General features: G+C 49.0%; 1 protein-coding gene across 3 annotated transcripts in view; it reads right to left on the minus strand.

The window, feature by feature from the left end:
- The window catches only part of DHRS12 (dehydrogenase/reductase 12), a 177,499-nt gene that overhangs the window by 155,809 nt on the left and 4,245 nt on the right, over positions 1-17,445 (minus strand). The window lies entirely within an intron of this gene.

A 17,445-nucleotide genomic window follows, 5' to 3' on the forward strand; every position in this document is an offset into this window, starting at 1 on the left:
CCGAGTCTGCGTCACATGTCCACGCATTTGGCTCTGTAATTTATCGCCCAGTCCCAATTCCAGGTAGCTGGAGGGTGGGAATCGGATGACTGGTAGTGTCCTCTCAAAAGGCGTGAAAGGACTGAGAAATTGGCAAAAGAGCAAACCCAAATGTGTGGATGGTAGTTACAGCCACTCTGAGGAAAAGAAAGCAGGGTTGGCCTGGCTGAGATGCCTGTGGTCTTGGGGGCGGTTTGAGGGGAGAGGCCGACAGCCCATAACCAGCGTGGCCTTTGATAGCACTGCCCCCTTCAGCTGCAGTCTCGGGGTGGGAAGCTGTGTCTGGAGGTGGTTTTCTGGATCCTTCCACATGTGGGAGTGGTCGCCCTGCAGGTAGAGATCCCATGCTGTGATAACTGCTGGGAAATCGAGCCTCCAGACAAAAGATTCAAGTCAGATTCCCAGGTGGGAAATGGGTGGAAGGGGTGGAGTGGAGTGTTCACCAGGGGATCCACCTGGGGACAGTGGCACAGAGATCTGCAGAACAGGGCTGAAGCTAGAACTCCCGAGGAGGGGCAGGGGCGGCATTTCTTCATCTGCAATCTCTTCCCACCCCACCCCTCCCAGCTAGACACCTACACCACTGCCCACTTTCCTGATCCTCTGCCCTGGGATGGGGGTGGAAAGGGAAAACCGCTGAGAGGGCAGCTAATAATCGTCTTTATGACTACCACTATGGAGTATTTCCTACGTGTTGAATGCTTAACACACATTATCTGAAAGTACCCTGTGATGTTAAATATTCTCTCTGGGCTTCCCTGGTGGCGCAGTGGTTGAGAGTCTGCCTGCCGATGCAGCGGACACGGGTTCGTGCCCCGGTCCGGGAGGATCCCACATGCCGCGGAGCCGCTGAGCCTGCGCGTCCGGAGCCTGTGCTCCGCAACGCGAGAGGCCACAACAGTGAGAGGCCCGCGTACCGCAAAAAAAAAAAAAAAAAAATTCTCTCCACTTTTCAGATTAGAATACAGGATCCCTGAGGCTCAGGACGCTCTTGGCATGAGTCTCTCTCAAGGGTTGTCTGATCCTCCTCCTTTCTGTAGTTATACCTCATCCCTTTCCTGTGGATGCTGCCTGCTTTAGAGAAGCTCTTTTCATCAGGGAGAACAAAGTATGTTAAGGTTCTAGGAGCATTCAGCAAACACTGGGACCTCACCACAACCAGCATAGGAAAAGTCCAACATTCCACATCCCAGGAAAAGCCAGCCTGTGGGAAATCTAACTCAGCACACAAGAAAGCTTTCTTTATTCTCCAGCTCCCTGCAGCAGAGCCATCAAGGACAGTGGTGAATACAAAAGGTGTTCAAAGCATGTAACAAGCCATGCAGCTCGAGGTGTGTGTGTGTGTGTGTGTGTGTGTGTGTGAGAGAGAGAGAGAGAGAGAGAGAGAGAGAGAGAGAGAGAGAGAGAGAGAGATGTATATGACACAAATAGAAGGTTCTTGTTGTAAATATTGAAACTGTTATCATTTCAGAGACTGTTTTAAATTTGAGAGGCACGTATCAGCAGCAGAATTTCCAGGAGAGAGTCCTCCCACAGCTTGGCTAAAATGCTCAGGGCCAAGTCCACGGTCAGCGCCATCACTGCCGTCTGGGGAAGGCTGTTCTCTGAGGAGCTGTGGATGCACATTCCCTACCACCTCACCCAAACGATGTTAGCAGGCAGAGCCCGCTGAGACTGTCAGACAGGCCCAGCTGGCCCTAGGGGACACCACTGCACCCGCCTTCTTACCGTGCAGTGTCTCCAGAACCCTGCTGGGTACCTCTGACTGTAAACTGTTCCCTGTTAGCAGCTCAGCCAGCCTCCGAGGCCTGCCTGCCTGACCACCAAGAGAACAGTGGTTCTCAACTAGACACATGCATCAGAACCACCCATGGAACTTACGTACACATATATAAGTATATATATACATATATATAACTTACACACATATATACTGAATCTGAATCTCGGGAGTCTGCCACAACTTAGCCACCACAGTTGCATGGGTGCCAGAGAAGAATGAGACTCCTGGGTCAGAGGCAAAGGACCTTATTACTCATGGCACGGCAAGCAACATAAGCTTCATGTTCAAGTTGGTCCCCTTGTTTCTCAAGTACTGCAGGGTAATACAGAGTGGCCAGGCAGATAACTGGGCACATACTGGGTTTGTGTCAAAGCAGAGGAACCCCAAGTTCAAGAAACCCACATCTTTTCAAGGGACTGCAAGCAAACCTACCCAACACTGACACCAGAGTGAGACATTATCTTCATTACCCTAGACATCAAGTAAATCTGCCCTCTGCCCTGGAAGAAGACAATATTTCTGTCTCTCAAGGCAATTTGCTTTATAATCTTCCATGAAAAGACAGTTGAAAAGATAGTCTGAACAAAAGTGCAGTGCCCCCAGCTCACAAAACATGTCAAAACACAAGAGATCCATGGAGAATTTTCTCCTAAAACACTCCTGGTTAAGAATCACTGATGTAGGGTATTGTTTATATATCTATATGCTGTTCATGTTTTCAAACAACTAATTGACGAATGAGCTCTTTCGATCCTGTCTTATGACTGGGGAAATGGGCAAGTGCCTTATGGTTGAGCTACCACTACACAAATACAGTTTATTTGTATATAAAAAATAAACACCAATTCAAATTTGCAGCTGTAAAAAATACTGTGAGGGTTAAGCAATACATGCAAAATGTTGGTACACAGCAGGCAATAAAATTTAGTTCTTCTCTTCTTCTACGCTTTGCCTGCTTCATAGCCTTGCCTGAAACTATCCTGAACATCAAGAATGGCTTAGATTTATGTCTTTTTCCTGCCACTGGTGACGCAGCTGAAAGGAGTCCATTGAATCCTTTAAATGAGTCCCAGGAGAGGCAACCAGAATTCTATAAGGGCAATGAAACCGACTGAGCTGCTGACAACCAGTTACCTGTGATTTTATGACCTGCCACTCACCTGACTCTACCATTCCTCCTGACTTATTTTCCTACCTCCATCTGCATCCCATTCTGTTGGCTTCTCAAGCCCACTTTTGGAGACTGTCTCCACCTTATGTTCTTTACAGCCACAGCTCTTACTTGTTTATTCACTCAGTAATAATTTGCCGATGACATGATCTCTTATATAGAAATGTCTAAGGAATTCCACTAAAAGAATGATCAGAACCAACAAACAAGTATAGTAAGGTGACAGGCTACAAGATCAATATACAAAAATCAATTGTATTTCTATACACTAGCAATGAACAATCTGAAAATAAAATTAAGAAGACAATTCTATTTGCAATAGCATCAAAAAGAATACAATACTAGAGAATAGATATAAGAATTGCAAGGCTTGTACAATAAAACCCATGAAATACTGTTGAAAGAAAGAAAATAAAGCCTAAATAAATAGAAAGACTTCATGAATCAGAAGACTTAGGTATTGTCAAAATGACAATACTCCCCAAATTGACCTACTGATTCAACACAACCTCATCAAAATCCCAGCTGGCTTCTTTATAGAAATTGACATGTTGACCCTAAAATTCATATGGAAATTCAAGTGATCCAGAATAGCAAACAACAACAGCAAACAAACTTTAAAAAGAAAAAATATATATGTAAAAAGGAGAATAAGGTGTGGCTTCTAATGAATACCAGGGTTTTGGGGGTGGAGTCGGGGGGAGAGCTGAAAATGCTCTAAAATTCAAAAGTGGTGATGGTTGCACAACTTTATGAATATATTAAGAACCACTGGGGACTTCCCTGGCAGTCCAGTGGTCAAGACCGCGGGCTTCCACTGCAGGGGGCACAGGTTTGATCCCTAGTCGGGGAGCTAAGATCCCACATGCATGTACACAATAAAAATACTAAGCATTAAAAAAAGGAACGTGGGGGCTTCCCTGGTGGCGCAGTGGTTGAGGGTCCGCCTGCCGATGCAGGGGACATGGGTTCGTGCCCTGGTCTGGGAAGATCCTACATGCCACGGAGCGGCTGGGCCCGTGAGCCATGGCCGCTGAGCCTGCGCGTCTGGAGCCTGTGCTCTGCAACGGGAGAGGCCACAACAGTGAGAGGCCCGCGTACCGCAAAAAAACAACAACAAAAACGGAACGTAACTATATACTCAAAGGAGATTTTTTTAAAAATTAAAAAAAGAGAACCACTGAATTATAATCTTTAAAAGGCTGAATTTTATGGCATGTGCATTATATCTCAATAAAACTTATTTTTTAAAGAGCAAGGCTTCAAACTTCTGAGACTTGTGATATTGATGTAACCTCATGTGTCCTCACAAGGTTGTGAAGGAAGAGAATCTAGTTCTGTTACACACTTTAATGGGGTGTGTTTACTGGGTGCAGTCTCATTCGGCCCAGCCAGAAAACTGTGCCTGGTACCTGACCTACTAAGAAGTCAAGTTTCTGGCATTCAGTGCAGAAATACTCCTGGTTCTACAAGGAAACCCACTGCAGCTAGAGGGGATGGTGCCCTGGCAGAGCTGCTTATAGCCACCTGCTCATTCATGCCTCACACCTCTCTCAGCAGTCGATGGCCCTTGCAACAGGTACTTCTAGAAGTTAATAAAGCCAAGGAAGCTCAGAAACAAAGAATAACCCTCCCCCCCCGACCCGGCAAAAATACAGAAACACGTGAGTTTATCCAGGTAAATGGCATCACTGGCCACCCAAGGAGGAGTCTTAGACACGTCTTCAGTGCCTCCATTTTCCTCACTCCCCTCCCCCGGTGCCCACTCCACCCAAAGTCCCCTCACTGAACCCTATGACAGTGGCTCTTCCAAGTCTGTAGACTCCACTGCTCCAGGCCAGGCTCTATCAACCCTCGTCTACATGTAGCCTCCTCCCTGCTCTCCCTGCCTCCAGTCCATCCTGGCTACAGTCTACCCTGCAGAAGGCCTCAGAGGATTCATTCACATTCCAGCATTGCTCAAAAACTATGTACTACTCCACTGGGCTTATCCGTCTAACACAAACATACCACACCTTTCTCATTCTGTCCTCCTATTTCAAAATCCAAGAGAGGAGCATTTTAAGAAGAAGTCAGTCACCTGGGTCAGAGAGCACAGAGAGGCCACGTAATTAAAGGACTGAAGTGAATGGCTTGGGATGGGGAGACCTCCTCTTAGGAAGGTCCAAAGGAAGGAGCTGTTTCAGCGATGAGGTAAGAAGCCAAAGTGCATTGGATGAAAGAATAACACAAATATACATGGATTCTTGGTCTTACGAGATGTTAAAATCAAGAGAGCAAACGAATAGAGCACTGGTGTTGAATATAGTTTCCACGCTGCCTTGTTATATTTCCTCGGTGGGACCTAGGGAGGGTGGGGCATTGCTTCAACCTCCTCAGACCACATTTTGCTCTTCCCTGGCCTTGTATGTAAAGACTTAGGAAACGCTGCTGCCGTGCCATCGAAGGCAAGAGGTCATCTCCCCACATGCCTCTGAACCAGAACTTTAAACCCTTCAGCTCCTGGATGGCTAAAAAGAATTGCTGAGAGAAATGTTGCAAATCTGGAAATTGGAGGAAAGTTATCATTTTATTAAATACGTTAGAACACAGGTTTTCTAAAGAATGTGCTGTCTCAGGTCGGATTCTCTAAAAGGTGAGCCCAAGATGGGGATTCTTGTTCAAGTGAGTGTTAGGGGAGGGCTCTAGGGAGAAGGAGAGGGAAGGAAACAAGATGAGCAGAGAAGAGAGCTAAGCAAGCATGTGGTCGCAGCTGGAAACTAACAACAGCCTGTCCCACAGGGAAGCTCTGATGTCTGTGAATTGCTCCATAGAGTTGGTCCCAGTCTCGCTTTAAAAATATGTTCCAATTTCTTTGGCCCTCCTCCCTTCAAAAGGTGGAGCTTAATTCCTCTCCCCTTGGTGGTGAGCAGGACTTAGTGACTTGCATCTAACGATACGAACGAGGCATGTGTCATGCCATGTGACTTCTGAGGTGAAATCATAAAAAGCTTTGCCACTTTGCCTTGCTCTCCTGGACTGCTCACTCACCCGGGGGGAAGCCAGTTGCAGCTCATAAGGATTCTCAGGCAGCCCTGGGAGAGGCCGCGTTAGAAGAACGGAACATCCCATCTACAAAGAGGGCCATCTTGCCAGCCAGGTGAGGGAGTCGCCCTGGAAGCAAGTCCTCCCTCCTTAGTCAAGCCTTCAGATGACTGCAACCTCACGAGAGACCCACTCAGAACCACTCAGCTAAGCTGTCCCAGAATCCCCGACCCACAGAAACTGTGAGATAATAAAAGTCTATTGTTGTCTTAAGCCACTAAGTTATACTCTGAGGAATAGATAACTAATAGAGCCCTGATGGCAATCAGTCATTGGTTATGGATGCCAGCGAGTGGGTAACCTCCTGAGCACTGTGCCTTCTGTTCTGCAGAAGGGGACAGCTACTGGGGCCAACACTCATAGCAGCTGGGATATGAGGGAAGTAACAGGGACCTGGGCAGGGAACCAACTGCATCCACCATAGGTGTTGCTTATGAACTAAATATGATTTTGATAGTTCTGTGTGCACACACACACACGATTATGGAAATATACTCTTTTGTGGGTCCCACCTCTTTAGCTGGTTAACCAGGAGGCACGCAATTAGAGTGGCACTGATGAAAAGCAGCCCAGAGATGGAGCAGATGGAGGCAGTGAGGTAGCGCAGAGCACTTCATGTGTGACTAACCGGGTCCTGAAAGGTCCTTGCAAATATATAACTTCATGTGTGACTAACTGGGTCCTGAAAGGTGCTTGCAAATACGTAAAGTGCACACAGAGATGATCAGTAATAACGAATTACAGTGTTTTCTGTTCATTACTAGTCAAGCCTTGCTTCCCAGTGAGACACTTCATAACTCATCCCTAAGTGTGTGTGGAGGGAGGGAGGGGCACAGGGGGAGGCGGACGAGCGGAGAGACTCCACAGCACATCATGGCTGACCACGCCTCAGCTGTCACATGAGCTTCCGGTTGCTTTCTCCACTGGACAGGCTGAGAAGGTCACCCAGTAGAGGGCAAACTGCCCTCCAAGTACCTGCCCCTCCCCCAGCACACTCTTTATCCCAATCCCCAGGGGTAGAGACAGGAAGCCGTGCTATCTCATGAGACAGAAGCTAAGTTAAAACACCCCAGAGTCTCACTTTCTGGAGGGCTAGAGGAAGAGGCAATGGCCAGGCTCTATTAATGGTAACTGAAAATTTTTTTAAAAAAAGCAGCACGTGTGTGTGTGTGTGTGTGTGTGTGTGTGTGTGACAAAGGCTGCTCCACAATGCCCAAACTTTGGCTTCAACAGGTTGATGGTAACCATAATGAAGCAGGGGCAGGGGCAGGGGCAGGAAAGAAGAACCTGAGTAGCTTAGGCTCTGGCAGAATCAGACCTAGCTGGGCAGCCAAAGCCTCTCCACCAGCCTGCCTGCTCTGATGTGCAGACTTAGTGATGTCATTTGAGTTTCTCCAACAGTCTTCCGTGTGTGTGTGCGCGCGTGCACATGCATGCTTAGAAAATAAGACCTGGTCACCAGGGGCTCAGATGCCAATAACTCCTTATAAAAATGTGTCTATACTGGGCGAAGTGAACACTCAAGGCCAGAACAGAGTGTCTGTGGCTTGTGGCCGCTGGGAGTTCAGTGGTCTCTGCAGAGCTGCTTCCTATTCACCATCATCATCATCCTCATCATGGACTTCAAGATTACTTGTTGGCTGGCTTGCCATGATAACAACAACGATGATGGTGATGGTGATGACGATGATGGGGATGAGCCCATGGACCGGTTTTAGTGCTGCCTCCTGTAGAGTTAAGGAATACACAGTGGCAGGAACTGTATTCAGTAGCACTGGGTTTCAGGCAATTGACTAATGACTGCTTGTTACTAGCATATATGCAGCTCTTACGATGACTATGAGGTCATTGTTGTCGATGATGGTGATGATAATGAATAACAGGTAGGTCTGGGAAAACATCACCTCGCCTCCAGTAGCTAACGGATGGTGATAGATAGTGGTAATGGGTAATTCTCCCTAGGCTTGAATAGGAATTACAGGTCTGTGCATGGGAAAAAGGAGGCTCTAGATCAAAAGAGATGAAATAAGCATGGCCCGTTTTCAAGGTATTGCGAAAAGTACCAGTGCAGAGGGGGAGAATCTTGGACTTTATCTGCTGGGGGAAGGGATGCCATCATCAGCCAGGTTTCTTAACCTCATCACTGGTAGCCTTTTGGACTGGATCATTCTGCGTTGTGAAGGGCGGTCCTGTGCATCTCTGGCCTTTAACCACTTGATGCCAGCAGTTACAATAAAAATGTCTCCAAACACTGACGAATGTTTCCTGGGGGAGGTCAAAATCACCTCTAGTTGAGAACCGTAAGGAGAAAGGGAGACACTGCAAAGCACTTGGCAGAGAAGATCCCCTCGCAGAAGAAAAGTCAAGCTGAAGGTGGCTTGTGCAGGAAGAAAGAGATGGTTCCTCTCTGGAGAAAAGAGCCATCAGTAGGAGCAGGCCCCAAAGCAGGACTGCAGGAGCAAAAACCACAGAGGTTCAAGATTTCAGAGCAGCCTCGGCACCCGCCGTCCCCACAGCTGGGTGCAGCAGGGCAGCGGAGCCCCGCTCACCACGTGGGCTAGATCAGCACCAGACCCTTCCCCCCAGACAGGGAGATGCTTTTGCCCCCTTGGGACCCATTTGTTTGGACAGCATCTTCTTCAAGGTTCCGAAGGAAAGCCTGGATTCTTCTTTAGCAGCTCTCTGAGATTTTTTTTTTTTCCGGCTGGCAAGTTATCTCTGAGAGCAGAGCAAGGGGGCAAGTCCTAGTAGCAGAGTCACCATCCAAGCTGGAAATGGAATCCTGAAGTGTAACCCCTGCCTCTGGACCCCGCTGGGTCCCTATAAGAAGCCTCTGAGTTCTAGGATGCACAATGTGATCACGGGCTATGCATTTAAAAGACTGCACTCTGGTTTCCAAAGAAACAGGATATCACGGTGAAAGACGGTCCTTATTATCCCTGGTTAATGTCCGTGCGCGTCTAAGGACAGGGGCCCATGGTGCTGCGCTAGAGAGTGACTCACAGGACTCAGCCTTCTTTTCTGGGGCAGCTTCACTTGTTGGGGTTCTGAAGCAGACAGGTGGGCATCTACCTCAGACTCTTAGAAGGAGAACAAATGACTCACCCGAATGAATCTACCACTGTACCTCAGAGGTGATTAAGGGGTCTGGAGTTGAGAGCCAGTTTGGCTTTTCCCAGGCTGTGTTTTCTTGAGGGACTGAAATCCACTCCCGGCAAATGGTCAGCCCAGCTGGGGTTTTTGGAGCAAGAGCTGGGCAGAGCCGTGGGCAGGGTGGGCTATATCTGGGGGTGTCAGAGCAGGACCCCCAGCCAAGGAGAACTCCTCAGTCACTAAGGGGACTCTGAAGCATCTGATCCAAAGGGAGAAATAATCCCCTAATGAGTACAGCCTGACAGAAGAGAGGGTAACTGAGGACAGAACTGACTCACTGAAGTCCCCATGTGAAACAGCGGAGGGTTTGTAGGGCTCCGGTGGCCTCACCCATGGGCCCCAAGCCAATACAGACACCCCAGGGAATCCCTGAGACCCCAGCGCCTCGGTGTCCTCCCATGAAAGATCATATGAGAAAGTGCTTCACGGCCTTGAAGTGTTATGTGAATGCTGGCTAGTTGGTCCAATTCCACATGCTGTACAAATGGCACTTTTATAATAAAGCATCTGCACTTCTATGGGAGAAGTTACAGGGTGACTTTAACTCCTGATGAGAAGATAAGACAAGAGAGCCCAACCCTAAGGCATTCAAACAGTTGGCAAACAGGCCTGGGCTCCCGGCCAAAGCAGGCAGGCACTTTCCCGGGTTGCCAGGCCTTGAGGTGGTGGGAGCGACAGCAGCTCAGAGCCTTGCCCACCCTCCCCTAAATGTGCAAGAGTTCCCTGTGGGCTCCTGAGCAAACACCCAACTGCCCTTCAATGCTGGGACCAACTGAGGGGAGGGAAGTGACGCCCGGTCCACACACCAGCAAAGGCAAATGAGCTGGAACTCCACTTCTTTCTGCCCTTCCTCTTGGATCTGATCAATTCAGAAAGGCCTTGGTAACATTCTAGAACCAACCGGTCTGTGGCAGATTGTCTGCAAAGATGGCTACAAGAACCGGCCCATCCCACAGGGTAAGTGTTCCTCCCCTCCCATCAAGAGCATCTGGGGTGACTCTGTGATTTACTCTGACCAAACGGAAGTGACGTCACACACCTTCCAAGCCTTAAGAGCCTTGTGGCTTCTGCTCTTGCTCCTTTTTTTTTTTTTTCGCGTACGCGCATGCTCAGCGGCCATGGCTCACGGGCCCAGCTGCTCCGTGGCATGTGGGATCCTCCGGGACCGCGGCACGAACCCGAGTCCCCTGCATCGGCAGGCGGACTCTCAACCACTGCGCAACCAGGGAAGCCCTGCTCTTGCTCCTTTGAGCTGCCCTTGCCATCCTCTAAGGAAGCCACCTCTAGAGCCCTTAATGAGAGGCCCTGAGACCTGGATTGATTTTGTTTTCTGTATCTGATGCTTTGACATCCGGGGCTCACTGACCAGGAGGGACTGCCCCTCCCAGGGCTGGCCAGTTCCTAGATATAGGAAGCTGCATTCCCATGAGTGTGCCTTTCATACACAACACCAACCAATCCAGGGTCCACACCCCAATCACCTCCTTTACTGGGGTCTCACACTCTGGGCCACTTTCCACCTGCCTTCCACACCCTAGACAACTAGGGACAGTCCCTAAGCCCCAGAGCCTGATGAAATGATTCAAACTCACCAATCCTAAACCTGCACACCCTGCCTCACCTGTTCCTTCCCATGGAAACCACAGGAAAGGCTGTGGTCCTTCACTCCCTCTGCCTCCTGCCTGACTCTAGAGCTTGCCCATGGGCCCTGTGGGACAGGCGCCTATGCCTCCTTCTCTTGGGATTTGTGAGCAAAACAAACTCTCTTTTCAATGGCAATCATCTCCTGATCTGGAGATGCAGAGGTACTGGCCTCGCTGTACCTGAATATCAATAAAACCTATATTGTCAAACACTACTGCATAGAAAGGTCCAGATGGCCCAGCAAACCAGCTGTGCCCATCCCTGGGCTGAACCCCCCACCCTGCTCCAGTTGAACACAACAGCATGAGTGAGCCCAGACAAGACCCGCACAAGAATCTCCGAGGCAGCAGAATCACGAGGAATAACAAATCATTGTTTTCAGTCACTAAGTCCTGGGGTCATTTGTTAAGTAATGATCGCTAACTAAACCGCACACCACCTTATCACCTTGGTGTTCCAGTGTTTCTGGTCTGAAATCATTGATTTGGATCCTTGACTGAGATTTCTCCCCAAGGCAAAGCCTGGTAGGTAGTTTTACAAGTAAAATTCAAATTTTCTTATTGACCTTTGCTTTACTGAAAAGATGTTTACTTAGCCCCTCCCAAAGGAAACATCAAGCTTTCCAGATTTACCCCTCCAGGAACGGGCAAGTGGCTCGCCTCTGCCTAACACGATCCTCAACTATCCCACGTGCAACTGAAACACACTAACCCCACCCCCAGCAGGAGATCCAAGGTGCTCAGAAGGGTGTGGGCACATAGTGAGCGCCCCTCTTACCCGTTCGTGCTAGCATTCCCGCTCTTGCGCTCCGTTTCTGAGAGAAACTCTGCACCTCCGTGAACATGTGTGACGTACCATCCTTCACTGAGTTGTCGTCTCCGTGCACGCTCATACCTCTGCTCACCCAGAGCGCTGGCTCCTCAGGATAAGGACCAAAGTACCCAGCAAAATGTCCTTCACGTACTGGTGTGTTGCCAGAGCTGCTCCAGGTCTTTGCTCGAAACCCATCAACCGCCACTGTTAGCAGAAGTGTCCTTGCTCAAAAGCTGCCAAACCGGGCTTCCCTGGTGGCGCAGTGGTTGGGAGTCCGCCTGCCAATGCAGGGGACATGGGTTCGTGCCCCGGTCCGGGAGGATCCCACGTGCCGCGGAGCGGCTGGGCCCGTGAGCCGTGGCCGCTGAGCCTGCGCGTCCGGAGCCTGTGCTCCGCAACGGGAGAGGCCGCAGCAGTAAGAGGCCCGCGTACCGCAAAAAAAAAGAAAGCTGCCAAACCGCCACCGTTAGGAGGAGCGAACGTAAGTCTTTTTAAGTTAAAGGGTCCAGAGATAAGAAACGAAGCTACACGCAAAAAAATTAAAAACCGGACGGAACCAGCTGGGACCAAGATGGCGGCGAATCTGACCCTCGAACAGACCCTGCGTCTCATTATACGCTGATTTGACTACATTAGCATATTAAATGACACGCCCACCAGCGGCCAGGACCAGACATTAAGGAACAAAACAGGATAACAAGGGGGTGGCACCTCACACCCTTGAAAAGGCCCTGCCCCTTCCCTGGTAGATTAATGCATATGCCTGCCCGTTACTAGCCTCACACCTCCTCCCTTTGTCTTTACTCTTTAAAATTAAATCACTCTTGCCAGGCGGGTGGGAAGTTGATCTGTGAACTCAGTTCCCAATTCCCCATTCTTCGGCCGCTCAGTGAAGCTTGTGCTGTGTCGCAGCTTCGGTTTCGTGTTTGTTCTTCACTACTTGAACCTAACAGAAAAAGAACCCTGCCCCGCGGAGGCAGAGAGCCTGGGCCAGGCTAGGGTCCAGGCAGAGGCCATAGATCTTAATTCGGTAACAGGTGTTTTGTGATATTTTTGCTTAATTAGTTTGCGTAGGCCCCTGATTTTTCCTTGCAAGGCACCAGTTTGCCGCTCTTGTGAGCCTGCACTGACCTGATAGTGGGCGACCCTGTTAAACAAAAGTCACATGGTACCACTCTTCTGCCAGGATGCCACTGCACCTTATCTTGCTCTCACTCAGAGCGGCCCAGGCCCCTCTCCTTCCCACACTCCTTCTTCCCAGGCCTCCTTGCCGCTCCCTGAACATAACAGGTGCACTGCTGCCTGGGCGTTTGCACTAACCATTTCCTCCACTTGCGACCCGCTCACTTCGGGGATCCACATGGTTGGCGCCCTTGAGTGTTTGCTCCCCCCATCCCCACTTCACCCTGCACCCGCTGCCTCATTTCCATCATCTTTCTCCATCACCGTCTGACAGACCATAGATTTACTTGTCTGTTGATTGCCGCCCTCCCCCCATCATTACATACAGGCCCGAAGGGCAGCAATTCAATTGCTTGTACTCCCAGAGCCTGGACCAGTGCATGTAGCAGGTATTCAATGAATACTTAGAAGTGATTGAATAACTGAGGGGAGGCAAAGCTCCTGAGCCCTGGGTTTTCATGCTTTTTCTCTGTGTGGCTGCCTGTTACTGCCCTGCAAGCAGCCTTCTCTGCTGCATGTGGAGGCAGCAGGCTCAGGTGTCACCCATGCCTTTAAAGGTCAGCACAACCCATGCATCCCTGACAGAGCTCCCAGCCCACAGTGCCTTCACAGGAAGTGGATCTCCAGCTCCAGACTGTGAGATTGGAAAGAGGGTTTCCACAGTGCATCACTTGGCCATACTTTTAAAGAATCTCCCATTAAACATCTTCATTCTTTCTCTGAAGTTCCTTTCTAGGCAGCCCCCAGTTATTTATTCAGGTCCCTTCCAGGGAGCCTGGTCTGTCCCCTCTCCCAGGCTGGGTAGGTGCCCCAGGCCATGGGCTTCCCACCAGAGTGGCATGGACCACGCTGTCTGCACATCTGCCTGCCACACTGGCTTATAAGCCCCTGGAAGACAGTGACAGTATCCCCAGTGCTCAGTGCAGTCCTGGCACACAGTTCACTTTTAATAAATGCTCGTTGAATGGATGAATGGATACCTGAGCAAATGAAGCAGAAGAAATACTTCGGAATCTGTAAAGCAGACTGATGGAAACGATTATGAGAAGGATGTTCAGAGTTATGAAATCCACCCTCCTGAGCCCAGGGTTCTGTCTGACATTCACAACAAACAGGTGTCCATTAAACCAAGCTTCCCAAGGAAAGAAATTTCACAACTTCCCCTCTTCCTCTCTCTGGCCACAAAGACTGTTGATTCAGACACCAAATTAAGCAATGGATGAGTAGACAAAGTGCATTGCCAGGGCTTGGTCTGCGCTGTTGTTGTCCTGAAGCTAATGTTTCCATGGGATACAGTTGAGGTCATCTCCTCCCTCTGAGCTTGGACTCCTCTCTTCCCCCAAAAGGCAGGGCCAGGGACCTCAATCTATTGCAAAACAATTCTAACGAGATACATAAAATCCTAAACAAATAACCAAGGAGCTAAGGAAAGCAGTTTGCTTTTACCTGTAGCATTTTGAAATTTACCAATGAGTTTTTTGGTTTTTTTTTTTTTTAAATCATACTGGCACCAAAGAAATGGGAGGGCTGCCCCCTAAAGGGGTAATTCAGCAGAATGAATCTCTTGGAATGACTGTAATTATATTGTCTGCCAGCTCTCTCTTCGCCAGTGACAACATGTACTTATCGAGCTGTTCCCTGGTGAGCAGGTTCTGCGTTCCTCTTTCTCTGGATTTGCAGCTGCATTGCAGGGGCAGCTTCAGATAACCCACATCCAGGCCAGGCACTGATGTGGAAGTGAGACTCTCCGGGCTACAGAGCCCGAAGCAGGACCACCCCAAGTCTGCAGCAATTATAGCACATGTCCGCCTGGGGATGCTGAAGAACAGAAGCTTCCAGGGGATCAGGACATTTAGGAAACTCAGCCCTGTCCTATTTGTTGGCATTTTCTCCTGGAAAATGTATCCACAGGACAAACTACTGAAGTCTCTGGAAAAAAAAAAAAATCCTACACGTGCTCTAAAGATGACAAATAAAATCATCGAAGCGTGTTGCCGTCAGGTGGGCCTGTGGTAATTAAGCGGCGTGGCTGGGATTTGGGGTGCATTTGGGAGAATGGAAACAGGAGGAGAATGCCAGAGGCTGTTAGCCTCCTGTACAGCTGCAAACGCACTAAGAGAGATAGTCAGGCAAAGCTGACATCTGCCGGGGAACAATTAGCTGCCGTCAAGCCCTGAGCCTCTGCTCTGCACTCTGCAGGGTTTGAGATCTCTCCAGATGTCCTCATGTTTCAACACAGTCTCTTTTTTTTTTTAAATTGTATTTATTTATTTATATTTGGCTGCACTGGGTCTTCATTGCTGCGCATGGGCTTTCTCTAGTTGCGGTGTGCGGGTTTCTCAACGCTGTGGCTTCTCTTGTTGCAGAGCACGGCTCTAGGCATGCGGGCTCAGCAGTTGTGGCTCATGGGCTCTAGAGCATAGGCTCAGTAGTTGTGGCGCATGGGCTTTGTTGCTCCACGGCATGTGAGATCTTCCCGGACCAGGGCTCAAACCTGTGTCCCCTGCATTGGCAGGCGGATTCTTAACCACTGCGCCACCAGGGAAGGCCAACACAGTCTCTACTTAACACACATCAGGAAGAAGGAAGCCAGGGGTACAAGCTGTAAAAAGTGCCCACTTGATTGCCAAGTTCAGCTTAGCCCAGGGACGAGGACCACTTCCAAGGTGCTATGGGCCAACATGAGTTGGATCATGGAACGCACCATGTAACACCTCATTTCATCCCATAAAACCCTATGCGGTGGGTCACATTAAGCCCCTTTAATGAGCAAGGAAACTGACACTCAGCGAGGCTAAGGAACTTTATCCTGAGGTGGAGAAAGCCAGGCAGTAGAGGTCAGCCACGTTATATGTGTCACAGTGGAAATACCAGCGCTCCCCCGCTGTCTCGCCTCTCTTGAGGCTGCGTGCGGCATCCAGGGCCAATCCCACGGTGCAGAGGACCCTCAGACATGTCCACTCTGACACCTGAAGTTTTTGTGACAGCCCCTTGGTCCTCTCGTCTCTCAGGTCATCTGCAACATTTACTGCCACTGACATTTCCCTCCTTAAAAATCCTTCTCAATGTCTGGGTAGCTCAGAAATGCATACTGTGGTAGAGTGGAAAGACATGAGGTCTGGGATTTGCTTTAAACCATTTCAGCCAACCAAAACAGGGGAAAAAAGAAAAGAGGAAATAGAAAAAGCAAATTTGGCAAAATCGTGACAGTTACTCAGTTCAAGGAGAGGCTCAGGTGGGTGTATGGGGATTCCCCTTGCTATTTTCTGCACTTGTATACACTCGGAGCAGTTGACCGTTTTCATTATAATTTTTTTTTTAAAAATTTTTCTTTGCTGGACCTCCTGTTCACACATCCTCCCTGGCTCTGTTCCTTCTCTTTCTCTACCTCGTCCCTTAAAAATAAGTGTTTTCCAAGGTCTTTGCTCACTTCTTCTGTGTCACAACTCAAAGTGCAGGGCCTGCCTACTGCTTTACTTGAGCTGTCTGTGAAGATGCCCTGACTCTATAGCTTCAGTCATGGCTTCTCTCCAAACGCCACACCCATGTGTATTTTTAAAAATTTATATATATGAAAAAAATATATGTATATATGTGGAGAGAGAGGGAGAGAGTAATGTAACAGAACTCATGTACCCACCACCCAGCTCTAACCAGTGCTGTCATTTTGGCATATTTCCTTCATATTTTTAGAATCAACATGTTACAAATATAGTGGAAGACCCTAACACCCTAACATACCTCTCAAACACTCCCAGACCCAATTCTCTTTCCTTTCTCCTCAGAGGAAACCCCTGTTCTGAACTCAGGGAGTATCTCCGGACTATGTTTATACTTTGACTGTAGAAGTCTGTGTCTACAATATATGGAACTATTTTGTTTTTTAAATTTACAGAAAGCAATTTCCCTCTACGTGTCTGTCGGTAACTTTTTCCCCTCCACATTGCGCTTTCCAGAGTTACCCATATTGATACAGGATAGATCCGGTTCATGCATCTTGAATGCTGCAGAGTATTTCGGTACATGACACACAGCACAACTTTTCTCTTTATTTCCCTACTGGTGGACATCTTGGCTGTTTCCTGTACAAACAGTGTGGCAGTGACTGTCCTTTGTAGGTTTCCTTGTGTACACATGGGCGAGTGTGCCACTTTCCTCTGTGGGTCACCTACCAATGGCCCTTTAAAACGTTACTGTGGGGCTTCCCTGGTGGCGCAGTGGTTGAGAGTCTGCCTGCCGACGCACACGCCGTGGAGCGGCTGGGCCCGTGAGCCGTGGACGCTGAGCCTGCGCGTCCGGAGCCTGTGCTCCGCAACGGGAGAGGCCACAACAGTGAGAGGCCTGCGTAACACAAAAAAACAAAACGTTACTGTGCTTGTTTGCTTTTCTTATTGCCCCACTCAACACCAAGCAGCAGTACTTATCTTATCTTATCTCTATGCTATTAGCATATCATACCTAACTCTTAATGGCTTAACCTAAGGGGAGGGAGGGCAGGAGAGAGGGAGGAAGAAAAGAAGGGAGGGAGGCAGGCCATAAAGCTTTCATCATCAAGGTCAGGATCAAAGGACTAGGG

This window comes from Orcinus orca, chromosome 18 (genome assembly GCF_937001465.1).
Source record: "Orcinus orca chromosome 18, mOrcOrc1.1, whole genome shotgun sequence".
Taxonomy (NCBI): Eukaryota; Metazoa; Chordata; class Mammalia; order Artiodactyla; family Delphinidae; genus Orcinus; species Orcinus orca.